A 13,039-nucleotide genomic window follows, 5' to 3' on the forward strand; every position below is an offset into this window, starting at 1 on the left:
AAAAGCAAAGCTGAGAAAGGGAATGAAAAACAACTGAGATACATAACGACAAAAGGTATAAAGCTCTTCAGCAGGTCGTCCTTCATGCTTGGAAGCACCCCACACCTCAAAGTCTCCTTTATTCACCATTAGAAAAAAATTCCAGATAGAGGACCATTTAACCCCCAAAGGGATTGCACAGCTACTGTCAATACTTAAAAAATAAATTTTATTTTTTCTCCCTATCCTCCTTCCCCACATCTCCTGCAGGTTCTGAATCACCCTTGGTCACAGTTTCAAGGATTCTGTCAGCTTTCTGACTCCTTGCTCGAGTGGCTATTCTTCAATGTGAGTCATAGCAGTTAGGCTACTGGACTGTGGGGGGCATCACAGTTGACCGCAGTCCTGCCTTCGCTTGAGATACACACCCCTGCACTTTCTAGCAGGAGTCACCAAATGGCAATCAGGGGCAGGAATGCTCGCTGTTTTCTCCCCGTCCCGAACCTGGGGGCATTGAGGCTGACTGCAGCGCCTCCATTTTGGCTGAGGTTGACAAACTCAGAATGAACCAGAGATTGAACCTGGCACCTCCCTGCTCTGCACGGCTAATCACTACACTGGGCCCACCAGCTATTTGGTGAAATAAAGCTGAATATTTCATAAACAGGCATGACCTAGATTTTTGATGATCAAATGTTGAGATTAAGGTTTGCCATTCCGCAGAAAAAGTTTCATAGCTACGATAACTTCCATGCTGCGCTTATTGTGATTCCATTTGCTCATTTCTTTGCACTCTTTTTAACATGTTGTAATAAAAATGAAGCATTTTTTGTTTACATTTTAGCTTGAAAGTGACTCCTTTAATTCAGTCACAGTACACAGGGAGTTAAACACCAGCTGCAACTCACAAATATCATGTCCGAGCCTAAATCCGTACAATGTTGCAAGCTTGTCAGTTGTTGCCAAGTAGTTTGCTTGAAGGAGGAGCCAAGCCACACAAACTGAAACACAATAAATACCATGTGATCCCTTCAGGTATGTATATGCTTTTGGAAATGATTAGATAGTTAGGTTAAATTCTGGCTGGCTCCATTACTGTTTTTATAAGCTTGCTTCTTTTAAAATCTTGGAGTTGATCGGGAGCATTTGTATCGGAAGAGATTTTCAACAAACTTTGGTGTGATTTGTCTATAATTTTCAGCGTGTTAGCAAGCCAGATATTCCTGTAGTTTGTAAGAATATAAAAAGAATGACTACATATATAAAAGTTAATTATACAGTCTTCTCTTAATTCTAAAGTTGCTAAATTCGAATAATCTGATAATTCTGTTTTTTAGCACTAAAATTCATACTTTCTTTTGTTATTTAATTCTATTAACCAGATAATTAATTTTTTTAATGCAAAGCAATTATGAATTATCAGGAATAGATTATAATATATAATTTAGTATAGAGATTGCAAACCATTTATTTGCCTTATACAAAGAGTTAGTTTCGTCTGACATCTGTTATTTATCTGCTTGCTCTATCACTGCTCAATATATTTGTTTCGCTGTTAGAAGCCAAACAAGGTGCTGTGTCATTTTGCTGCTTCTCAAAGACACATGGAGGACCCTATGGAAGTACAGGATAGAACCTGTAGCTAAAGTTATTTACAGGAAAGTTTGCTGCTCATTACCCGAGTCATCCCATCAAACTATTTAGAAATTGCAGCAAATGTAAACACTTTTGAGAAAGTAGTGGGTGAGGTGCCCACGTAAGAGAGTGGTCTGAAACACAAAGACCAAAAATATATCTAGAGCAGTGCTGTCCAAAAGAATTCGCTGACTACCCACAGGTGTGGCTACAGCAACACCGTTTTAGCCATATGCACTACTAACTTTAGTAAAGAACGGCTTGTGTACCCTCACACAATACAGCTAAATGTACTTCACGCATGTATATTAACAAAAATCAACCACGATTCAGTAACCATGGAAGTAAAGCACCCATGATCAAAAAAACACACACACTCTGCTTTTTGTCTTACCATTTTGCCAACAAGCGCACAAAAAGTTTAAGTACACATGCATATGCCGTGCAAATATGAGTATTGAGATCTCATGCCCAACGACAGTGTCTATCACTTATTTTTTATTTACTGATGAGAAATGCAGTTCACCACACTGGGATTCCCAATTTGCCACATGGGTCCAGTGGCAAACGCATTGGACAACATTGATCCAAGGTGAAAAGGTTCCAAAAACGCAACACGTGTCTTCCCTTAAATTACATTTGATCACATCCATGTAGAGTGCAGCATTCTGACCTGCTCTTTACTGACGATACTCACCTGCACCAGATTGATGTGCTCGGTCCCTGTCACAGCAGGAACTAGGGGAAACCCAGAGCGAGGTCCAGTAGATCAAGAGCATATGCAAATTCCCCAGTACAGATCCTCTGCAAGAGAGTGCTGTTTGAATTTGCTGGTTTCAGTTACATTTAACATCAGATTGTGCATTGTGGACAAAAGGGCCTTTTGGACAAGAGGAACTTTGGATGGGAGCCGCAGTGAAGAGTATCCTGCAAAGGATCATCTTCTGGAAGTGGCATATTCGCTGTGGCATTGGATGATGCACTGATAATCCCCTCAAGATGGACTTCAGCTGACTCCATGGAGGTCTGTTTGGCAACAGCATGGAGCGGCAAGGAAGAAGACAAGAGGAGAAAGTCTAGTGAGGGCATCATATCAATCAGAGGATGTCACCGTGTGGCAAATAGGTCCCTCGCCCCCTAAACATTGCAAGATACTTTATAAAGTGATTGAACCCGAGCTCTCCATTAAGCAAGTGGTGGGGAGTCAATGGGACATTTCCCGCATACTCTACTTGACAAGTCCCTATTACCTGTGTTAGACCTGTGGACAACACCTCTGTTTGAGAGATTGCCTCCTGCTGCCTGACGCCAAAATCTGCTCCCCACAGGTCTTCTGCCTCCACATCTTCCTTAGCTTTATCAGGTTGCTTTAACTTGGCAAAGACTTCGATCTTCTCATTCAAGATCATGTGGGCTAGCCCTAAGGACAAAGATGTCGATAAATTATCTGTGGAAATGTAAGAACAGCAACGTTTTGTTTAACTGAAGTTGCAATTCAGATAAGCTGAAGGCCTATATGATAAAACTGCACAAAAACGTGAACATCATGGAAGAATGTTTTGAGCTTTTAAAGTTGCAACTATGAATATTTAACATGCTTTAAAGCAAGGGAGTCCATTTTATATCTTCATTGGCCCCACAGTATGCACCATGGCCCCTTGGGGCTACAAATAAAATTCTAATTGGATGCCTTTGTTTTTTCACTGCCAGACTTACTTGTGTTATTCTGTTAGATGATGTACAGGCAGAGTTTTTGTGAAAATCAATGGAAAATCCACCAGCCATGCCTTTCAATAATCTGAATGATAACACTTACTGTAGGGAGAGAACAGAAAGAACTTTACTCTGTGCCTCATAGAATCATAGAGCACAGAAGAAGGCCATTCAGCCCATCGTGTCTGTGCCGGGTCTTTGAAAGAGCTATCCAATCAGTCTCACTCCCCAGCTCTTTCCCCATAGCCCTGCAATTTTTTCCGCTTCCATTATATATCTAATTCTGTTTTGAAAGTTACGATTGAATCTGCTTTCACCACCCTTTCAGGCAGTGCATTCCAGATCATACTGCTAGCACCTGAGCTGGCAGTACTTGGCACCGACACCGGGTGATAAAAGTGGAAAAGGTGTTCCATTCCCCAGCGCTGACATCCTTCACCTGATGAGAAATAAAACTTGAGAAGAAGATTGCAAAAATACTGTGTGGAGAAATAAAGGAGTCAAGTGGCAGAACGAATTGGTACATTCACCCTGTGCAGTGAACATGCATCCTACTACCTAATGGGTCTACATGTTGGTGCTTAATATTCTACGTCGGTGCTACACCAAACATCAGACATTATTACAAGAGTGTTCCTCTCTCCCCATAGATGAAACCCATTTGACCTGGGTGGACCAATTTAGTGACCAGCTTGTTAAGGCACAAGGCCTTAGCCATTGAGCACATGCAGTGTGGATTCCCCAGGATGAAGCCGCAGACGGGAAACTATTGTTCTGAGGAGAGACTTGAGAGACAGGGACTGCTGATGGATCAGGGAAGGTTAAGAGAGGATTTAATGCAGGTTTTTAAAATTGTGGCGGCTTTTGACAGGGTGAATAGGAAAAGACTATTTTTTCCACTAGTTGGGGGTCAGTGACCAGGGCTTACCCATTTAAAATTGTCCCTAAGACAATAAGGAGACATTTCTTTATGCAAAAGTTTACTGTAGCATGGAACGCTTTGCCATGGGAAGTAATTGATGCAAAGATCACTGCATCTTTTAAGGGCAAAGTTGATAAATATTTGAAGCAGATGAAAATACTGCAAAAATGCAGGACAGTGGAATTAGGATTGCCCTGGCAAAAAGTTAGTTCTATGGCAGAAAATTTACCAGTATCTTAGAGTCACGATACAACGTAGATACCAGTCTGTAAGAGGCACATTGACGAGCATCTTTGTCTTTATTGTGAATCAAGAAAATAAAGATCCCAAAAGAAAGAAAGACTTGTAATTATATAGCGCCGTTCACAACCTCAGGACGTCCCAAAGCACTTTACAGCCAATGAACTCTCGAGGCAGTACAAAGAAGGTTCACTCGGCTAATCCCGGGGATGAGGGGGCGGACATATGAGGAGAGGTTGAGTAGATTGGGACTCTACTCATTGGAGTTCAGAAGAATGAGAGGCGATCTTATTGAAACATATAAGATTGTGAAGGGGCTTGATCGGGTGGATGCGGTAAGGATGTTCCCAAGGATGGGTGAAACTAGAACGAGGGGGCATAATCTTAGAATAAGGGGCTGCTCTTTCAAAACTGAGATGAGGAGAAACTTCTTCACTCAGTGGGTAGTAGGTCTGTGGAATTTGCTGCCCCAGGAAGCTGTGGAAGCTACATCATTAAATAAATTTAAAACAGAAATAGACAGTTTCCTAGAAGGGAATTAGGGGTTCTGGGGAGCGGGCAGGAAATTGGACATGAATTTAGATTTGAGGTTAGGATCAGATCAGCCATGATCTTATTGAATGGTGGAGCAGGCTCGAGGGGCCGATTGGCCTACTCCTGCTCCTATTTCTTATGTTCTTATGTTCTAAGTACTTTTTGAAATGTAGTCACTGTTGTAATATAGGCAAACGTGACAGCCAATTTGCGCACAGCAAGGCCCTACAAACAGCGATGTGATAATGACCAGATAATCTGTTTAAGTGATGTTGGTTATACATGTTTAGGGTATGTTAAATGACTTGAAGGATTATAAGATCTGAGTCAGGACAATCTTTCAATGTAAGTGAATGGGATGATTATTTTGGGTTTGGGGCTTGCCTTCCTGGAATAAAACCAGTCGATTAAAAGATGCTTCTAATCTGAGCTCTGTGTAAGAAAAATAGTCTTCCCCTATTGGAGGGACTGCCCAAATAATTTTGGATGTTGGTCTTGAAGGAATTTGACTCTGACCTGTAGAGGGTAGTGTAGAACTGTTGGAATTTCCGATTGAAGATCACAGGCCAGCTCAGAGAGCCACCCTGAAGATTCCTCTGTTAACATATTGTTTGCAGAGTGCAGAAAAAGTAGGTGGCCCACTTTATTTCCAATCTCATAATCGTCAGCCCTCACAAACCATGTGCAACTGGTTATTTGTCAACTGACTTCAAGGTTAGCATATTATCCTCCAGTGTCTGTTGAGAGTGAGAGCTTGCTTCTTTCTTCTAGGGCCAAAAGAAATAACAATCCCTCAAGTACTCCATGTGCTCCTTTAATTCTATTTTATATTCTTTGGTATTTGAAAATCGCATGATTACTTTTGCAGAACCGATCACTTGACTGTTGGTTGTGCTCACTGCAGAAAGACCCCACAACATGTAACGTGGTGCAAGACTCACTGTTGACAGTGAAATAGTGCATCCCCTGCTACGGAAAACTGCACTCCTTGTAAGATATAAACCAGTTAGAAACAGAGCTGGAGAAACACCAGGCCTCTCTGGAGGTCTACGTCGCAATGCAACCCCACCACTCCCAAGGGAGGGGCTGAGTAAACAACAGCCTGGTAAAGGACATTGACCCAATCCTTCACTGTACCAAGACAATGTAGCAAGGACTCTCATCCATTCCCCTGCCCAAACTGTTCAATCTCCCCCTCTGGAGCTATTTCAGGATAGGGGGAAATTAGCCACTTCTTGATGACCGTTGAATTGATGGAGTGAAAATTGGGTGGGTTCTACAACAGAGAGGGGATTGTCTCCACCAGATTACTTCTCAGGTGGTGAAGACAAATATTTACCCCACTGCCTATGCTCTCACATGAAGAATCCCCATTTGGGCGATGTCCTGGAGAGCTGACCCTGCCAATGGAACTATAACCCGCCGTGATTCAGTGTCTTCAGAGAAAGAAAGGGAAAAAAAACTGAAGGACACAAAAATAAATTGTAAGAAACGGTAAGGTCTTTACATTAATTTATTTTAAAGTGCTGTTTAAAATGAAATCTTAATACAATCCACGCTTTTCATTTCGATAACCAGAAGCTAATCTTTGCCCGTGAAATGGCTTCATCGATAAAACCCCAGGATTTGTCTTTTTTAATGTAAAAAGAAATGTCTGACGTTACATCATCCGAATGAAACTTACCCCTTATTACTCATTGTTTTATATGAATCAGTCCTTGTGTCTATAACGTTAAGTCAACATTGACTGGCGACTGTATGGAAATGCAGCCAACATCATATTATTTTCAAGCAAAACTGGCTCATCCTCAACAACACTATATTTTAAAAAAACTGGAAACTCAACAACCGAGTACAGAGAGTTGTTCATTTTCAGCGTGTTACCACTGTTGTGTAAATGGCTATGCCTACTCCGTATTTAAAATTATACAAATATTTTTTAATTTGCTCAGGTTTTATAACATTGGGTGGAGGAGCTGGTAAAGGTTCTGGAAACAGGTACCATTGCGGTGCAGATAGGAGAGGCGAGAACTGAAGCAGAGAACGGGAAGTGGGAGGTCAGTTGGGCAAATGGTAGTTACTGCCCCCTTCTCTCTCTCTGGCTGGTGGAAACAATCCAGTCCTTGAAAAGGGGCAGTTCTAAGAGGAGGAGTAGTGAAATTACAATTATACAGAGTGAGTTTAAAAAGTGGTTTTGATCTATAAATGAAGTATTACCCTGTCTGAATATTCAAAGTTGCTTTCAGGCCTTTAGGTTCTGGTAAAGACAATCAATCAGTCTGCATCAAATGTATGTTCTGGATCTCATCATAAAACTTCACCAATACCTAATATGGCAATATGCTATTGGGGGAGAAAGGAATAGAAGGATATGTTGATAGGGTGAGATGAAGTAGGAGGCTCACGTGGAACTCAAACACTGGCATAGACCAGTTGAGCCAAATGGCCCGTTTCCGTGGTGTAAAATTCTATAAATCCTGCTGATTTACGGTACGTGTCATCTGAAGGCCATAGCAGCATTTTACCACACAAATCAAAAGTGAAATAAAAATTCCTAACATATGCGCTTTCTAGTTTGGGCTTTTTAAACACTGGGGGGTGGATTTTCACTTTTGGGCAGTGGATTGACCGAATGCACTGGTCGGCCGTCCATTCCGACGGCAAAGAGGCCCCCTGCGATTTTGAGGCTCCAATCGACCAGGCGAGCTGTAGGCCGCCAATGAGGCGTCCTGACATAGTTCGCCAAATTCAGCACAGGAAAACAGGCCAGAGCTGCTGCCAGGAGATTAAGTCTCTACGGGGGGCCCTGGAGAAGCACCTCTGGACTCACAAAAATAATTCAAGACCTACCTTTGTTTGGCCTCTTCTCTTCTGTCGCCCATGGAGCTGATCAGAACCTGCACAATGCAAACTCCGACCAGTTCCTACCTAAAATAGCAATCAAGAGTCCCATTTACGTCATAGGATCCCGATTTCAAAATTAAAAGGGGCATATCGCCTGAATCAGACTGGAACTTTAGATACCCGACGGTAAGCCCTTTTTAAAATAGCGCCGGCCGCATCGCCAGTGTTAACGGGGCGATAAGGCTACCAACCCAAAATTGAGGCCTCGTTAACGCCAGCTGAGGGCACTCAAAATTGACCCCTGTTTCTCTTTCAACAGTTATACTAGATTGGCCTTGAGAAAGCTCAGTCCCTCAAGAAACAGAAATGTATACCTTGGGATGCGTAGCCCAGAAGTACAAATTACCCCATTCAGCAGTAATACTGTACACTGAAATTCAAGGAGGATTCTGACTATATCTCTAGTCAGTCCAGAAGGCAGAAAATATTAAACGTTAGACACATTTCATGCAGGCTAAAACTACTAATTAGATTTATTTACAATTATAAGACTTATAGATACAAATATATTAGGCAAATACTGTACAGCACAGATATTGTTTTACAATGCATACATCTAGACTGGTGGCTTAAAGAGTCAGTTGTTCTCCTAGTATCTTCAGGCAAACTTTTGAAATGACGCAGTCATTTAAAAAATGTTAACAGGCATGCTACCAATGTGCGGAGTTCTGTTTCTGTACTTGCTGTCAATTTCACTTTACAACGTTAATCACTAAAAATGTATAGTCAGTGTTTCTGCTCGGATGGAAAAATGGTGTGCCTTCTGAAAGTTGAGACGGTCCTTCAGTACTGAGAAGCACTGCAGAAAGTTCAAAGCTTGGCTCTGGACGTTGTCAAGGTTTCTGTTGTGTAAACAGTCAGATGCTACATGGAATCACTGATTCACGGAGCTGACTTCAGCTTTCCACTTCTGGAGAAACTCCTCAGGAGAGCAGTAAGTGTCCCAGCAGGACTGACTGCTTTCCTCTTAAATGCTGCACTTTCTTGCAAAGAATGAATTGTAAGCTTGATTGAGTTACTGTTTTCCTGAAGTTATCAATCATATTTCCACGGGCATGTAATTGACAAATTGATTCATTCGTCGTTGATGAATGACTTCAGAGAACAAAGAACTTCAGCTGTAATAAGGCTGATAACTGTTCTGATTGATTGAGTAGTTTGCAGCATCTGCACTTTATTAAAAAAATCGTACATTTTATTAAAAATAATCTGCAGATATACTTTGGCTCCCCTCTCATGGGACAGTACTGTTCGCACAGTAGTTTACAAAGACATACAGTTATGTATTGATCTGACGTATTATAAATACTTCCCAATCCACAAAGGTAATACTTTCAATAAGTAACGATCAATTCCAAATAATTTTTTGTCAAAATACAGTCTTCAAATTTCAGCTATTATCATTAATTCAAACCAGGTTTTAAAGGTCATAATTCAAGTAGACTGAATTATTACCTTTAATAAGTGAGACGGGCTCCACTTAAACAGGGCTGGGACCAGTGTCCTGGCGAATCGAATAACTAGTGCTGTAGATAGTAAAGAGTTAAAATTAAAGGCACTTTATCTGAATGCACGAAGCATTCGTAACAAGATAAACAAATTAATGCCACAAATGGAGATAAATGGGTTTGATCTAGTCGCCATTACCGAGACGTGGTTGCAGGGTGACCAAGGTTGCGAACTAAATATTCCAGGGTACTTGATTTTTCGAAAAGACAGACAAAATGGAAAATGAGGGGTGGGGGGTAGCCCTGATAATAAAGGATGACATAAGGACAGTAGTGAGAAAGGATCTTGGCTCGGAAGATCAGGAAGTAGAATCAGTATGGGTGGAGATAAGAAATAATAAGGGGCAGGAAACACTGGTGGAAGTAGTTTTATAGGCCCCCCAACAGTGGTTACACTGTTAGAGTATTAATCAAGAAATAAGAGTAGCTTGTAACAAAGGTAATGCAAGAATCGTGGGGGACTTTAATCTTTATTTAGTCTGGGCAAATCAAATTGGCAAAAGTAGTTTGGAGGACAAGTTCATGGAATGCATTTGAGACAGTTTCCTAGAACAATACGTCTTGGAACCAACCAGGGAACAGGCTATTTTCGATCTTGTCTTGTGTAATGAGACAGGGTTAATTAGTAATCTCATCGTAAGGGATCCTCTGGAGAAGGGTGATCATAATATGATAGAATTTCACATTGAGTTCAAGAGTGATGTACTTAAGTCTAAAACTAGAGTCTTAAACTCAAATTTTTCTTTTATTCATTCACGGGGTGTGGGCGTCGCTGGCATGGCCGGCATTCATTGCCCATCCCTCATTGTCCTTGAGAAGGTGGTGGTGAAACACCTTCTTGAACTGTTGCAGTCCGTGTGGTGAAGGTTCTCCCGCAGTGTTGTTAGGTAGGGAGTTCCAGGATTGTGACCCAGCAACGATAAACTTAAATAAAGCTAATTACATAGGTATGAGGGGCTAGTTGGCTAAGGTAGATTGGGAAATTAGATTAAAAGATATGACGGTAGATAAGCAATGGCGAACATTTGAAGAAATATTTCATAATCCTCAACGAATATACTTTCCATTGAGAAATAAAAACTCTACGGGAAAAGTGATCCACCTGTGGCTAACTAAAGAAGATAAGGATAGTATTAGATTAAAAGAAGAGGCTTATAATGTTGCCAAGAAGAGTAGTAAGCCCGAGGATTGGGAAAGTTTTAGAAACCAGCAAAGGATGACCAAAAAATTGATAAAGAGAGAGAAAATATTATATGAGAGTAAAGTAGTAAGAAATATAAAAACTGATTGTAAGAGCTTCTACAAGTATGTAAAAAGGAAGAGAGTAGAAAAAGTAAACATGGGTCCCTTAGAGCCTGAGACAGGAGAAATTATAATGGGGAAAAAGGAAATGGCAGCGACATTAAACAAATATTTTGTATCTGTCTTCACAGTAGAAGACACAAAAAACATACCAGAAATAGTGGGGAACCAAGGGTCTAATGAGAGTGAGGAACCTAAAGTAATTAATATTATTAAAGAAAAAGTATTGGAGAAATTAATGGGACTAAAAGGCGACAAATCTCCTGGACCTGATGGCCTACATCTTAGGGTTCTAGAAGAGGTGGTTGCAGAGATAGTGGATGCATTGGTTGTGGTCTTCCAAAATTCCCGAGATTCTAGAACGGTCCCAGCGGATTGGAAGGTAGCAAATGCAACACCGCTATTCAAGAAAAGAGGGAGAGAGAAAACAGGGAACAACAGGCCAGTTAGCCCGACATCAGTCGTCAGGAAAATGCTGGAATCCATTATTAAGGACGTGGTAACAGGCCACTTAGAAAGTCATAATAGCAGAATCAACATGGTTTTATAAAAGGGAAATCGTGTTCAACAAATCTATTAGAGTTTTTTGAGGATGTAACCAGCAAGGTGGATAAAGGGGAACCAGTCGATGTTATATTTGGATTTTCAAAAGGTATTCATACAGGACTTTGGTGAGACCACACCTGGAGTACTGTGTACAGTTTTGGTCTCCCGACCGAATGAAGGATATACCTGACTTAGAGGCGGTGCAATGAAGGTTCACTAGATTGATTCCTGGGATGAGAGCGTTGTCCTAAGAGAAGAGATTGAGTAGAATGGGCCTATACTCTCTAGAGTTTAGAAGAATGAAAGGTGATCTCATTGTAACGTATAAGATTCTGAGAGGGCTTGACAGGATAGATGCTGAGAGGTTGTTTCCCTGGCTGGAGAGTCTAGAACTAGGAGGCACAGTCTCAGGATAAGGGGTTGGCCATTTACGACTGAGATGAGGAAAAATTTCTTCACTCGGAGGGTTGTGAATCTTTGGAATTTTCTACCCCAGAGGGCTGTGGATGCTCAGTCGTTGAGTATATTCAAGGCTGAGGTCGATAGATTTTTGGACTCTAAGGGAATCAAGAGATATGGGGGATCGGGTGGGAAAATGGAGTTGAGGTTGAAGATCAGCCATGATCTTATTGAATGGTGGAGCAGGCTCGAGGGGCTGTATGGCTTACTCCTGCTCCTATTTCTTATGTTCTTTAAACCTGGTTTGAATTCATGTTAATTGCTGAAATTTGAGGACTGTTTTGACAAAGGATGATTTGGAATTGATCTTTACTTATCACCTTGCCCTCCCCCATTTGGGTCTGAAATAAGGGACCTATCAGTAAGAACGTTCAACTCTGTGTGGGTACCCTCCACAGATGACCTCTTCTTCCCCAACCCCGCCCCTCTGATCTCACAGGAACCATTTTGTTCCATTGTACTGGTGAATATTTTTGAAAATGTTGTCAAATGCAATATTGCTCGATGCACACACAAATCTAAAGCTCTTTCCATTCTGACGCTCTCAACGACTACAGTTTTCTATATTTGTTGCCATGTTATTGTTCTCTGAGGTGAGGGACGGAAATGGAACACTTTCCAGTGCGAGGATAAACTCTTTTCTACTCTGCTCAAAAGCGCGCTCTACTTCCAGCCTCAGAAGAGCAGCCTCTAACGCACTATTTTATTTTTTTTATTTCTCAAACTAACCATCCTTGTAATCTTTCTGAGTGAAATTACCAATTTAATGCCAAATTAAAGACATTTCGTGCCATGGGGTTTACACTCAATAGGCACTGGGCGAATCCTAACTCATTTCATATGGACATGAATTCTTATAACCAGCAGAGACTGCAGACTTTTATCCCATCAGTCTGGGTTAGATTCAAACCCAGTACAGGAGTTGAAAAAAACAGTAGCGGCAATTTTAGGAGATGCTGGGACTGTGTAATCAACCGTCGTGTCTAAACACTGCACCATCTAGTCTGCGTTCAGGTTTATTTCGAAATGTCATCTCATCGGCCTGAAACGTTAACTCTGTTTCTCTCTCCACAGATGCTGCCTGACCTGCTGAGCGTTTCCAACATTTTCTGCTTTTATTTCAGATTTCTATCATCCGCAGTATTTAGCTTTGATTTCTAAATCTTGTTCAGCTCATGAAATACATCCTGGTAAAGAAAAGTCCTGTTTACATCCAATGTAAGAAAAATTCACAGGGTGTCTCTGTAACAATGGTAAATGGAGGACTAGAGCAATGCAAATACACTGATATTCAAAA

The 13,039-nt window shown here is 41.2% G+C and overlaps 1 long non-coding RNA gene across 1 annotated transcript; it reads right to left on the bottom strand.

Moving 5' to 3' along the window:
• Nucleotides 1-817: 817 nt before the first annotated feature.
• On the bottom strand, nucleotides 818-3,028 carry LOC137300999 (uncharacterized). The gene is made up of 2 exons (XR_010958210.1): nucleotides 2,865-3,028; nucleotides 818-1,202 (listed from the first exon to the last, which is right to left on the bottom strand). It is a non-coding gene; the product is annotated as an uncharacterized lncRNA (long non-coding RNA).
• Nucleotides 3,029-13,039: the final 10,011 nt, after the last annotated feature.

This window comes from Heptranchias perlo, chromosome 32, assembly GCF_035084215.1.
Source record: "Heptranchias perlo isolate sHepPer1 chromosome 32, sHepPer1.hap1, whole genome shotgun sequence".
NCBI lineage: Eukaryota > Metazoa > Chordata > Chondrichthyes > Hexanchiformes > Hexanchidae > Heptranchias > Heptranchias perlo.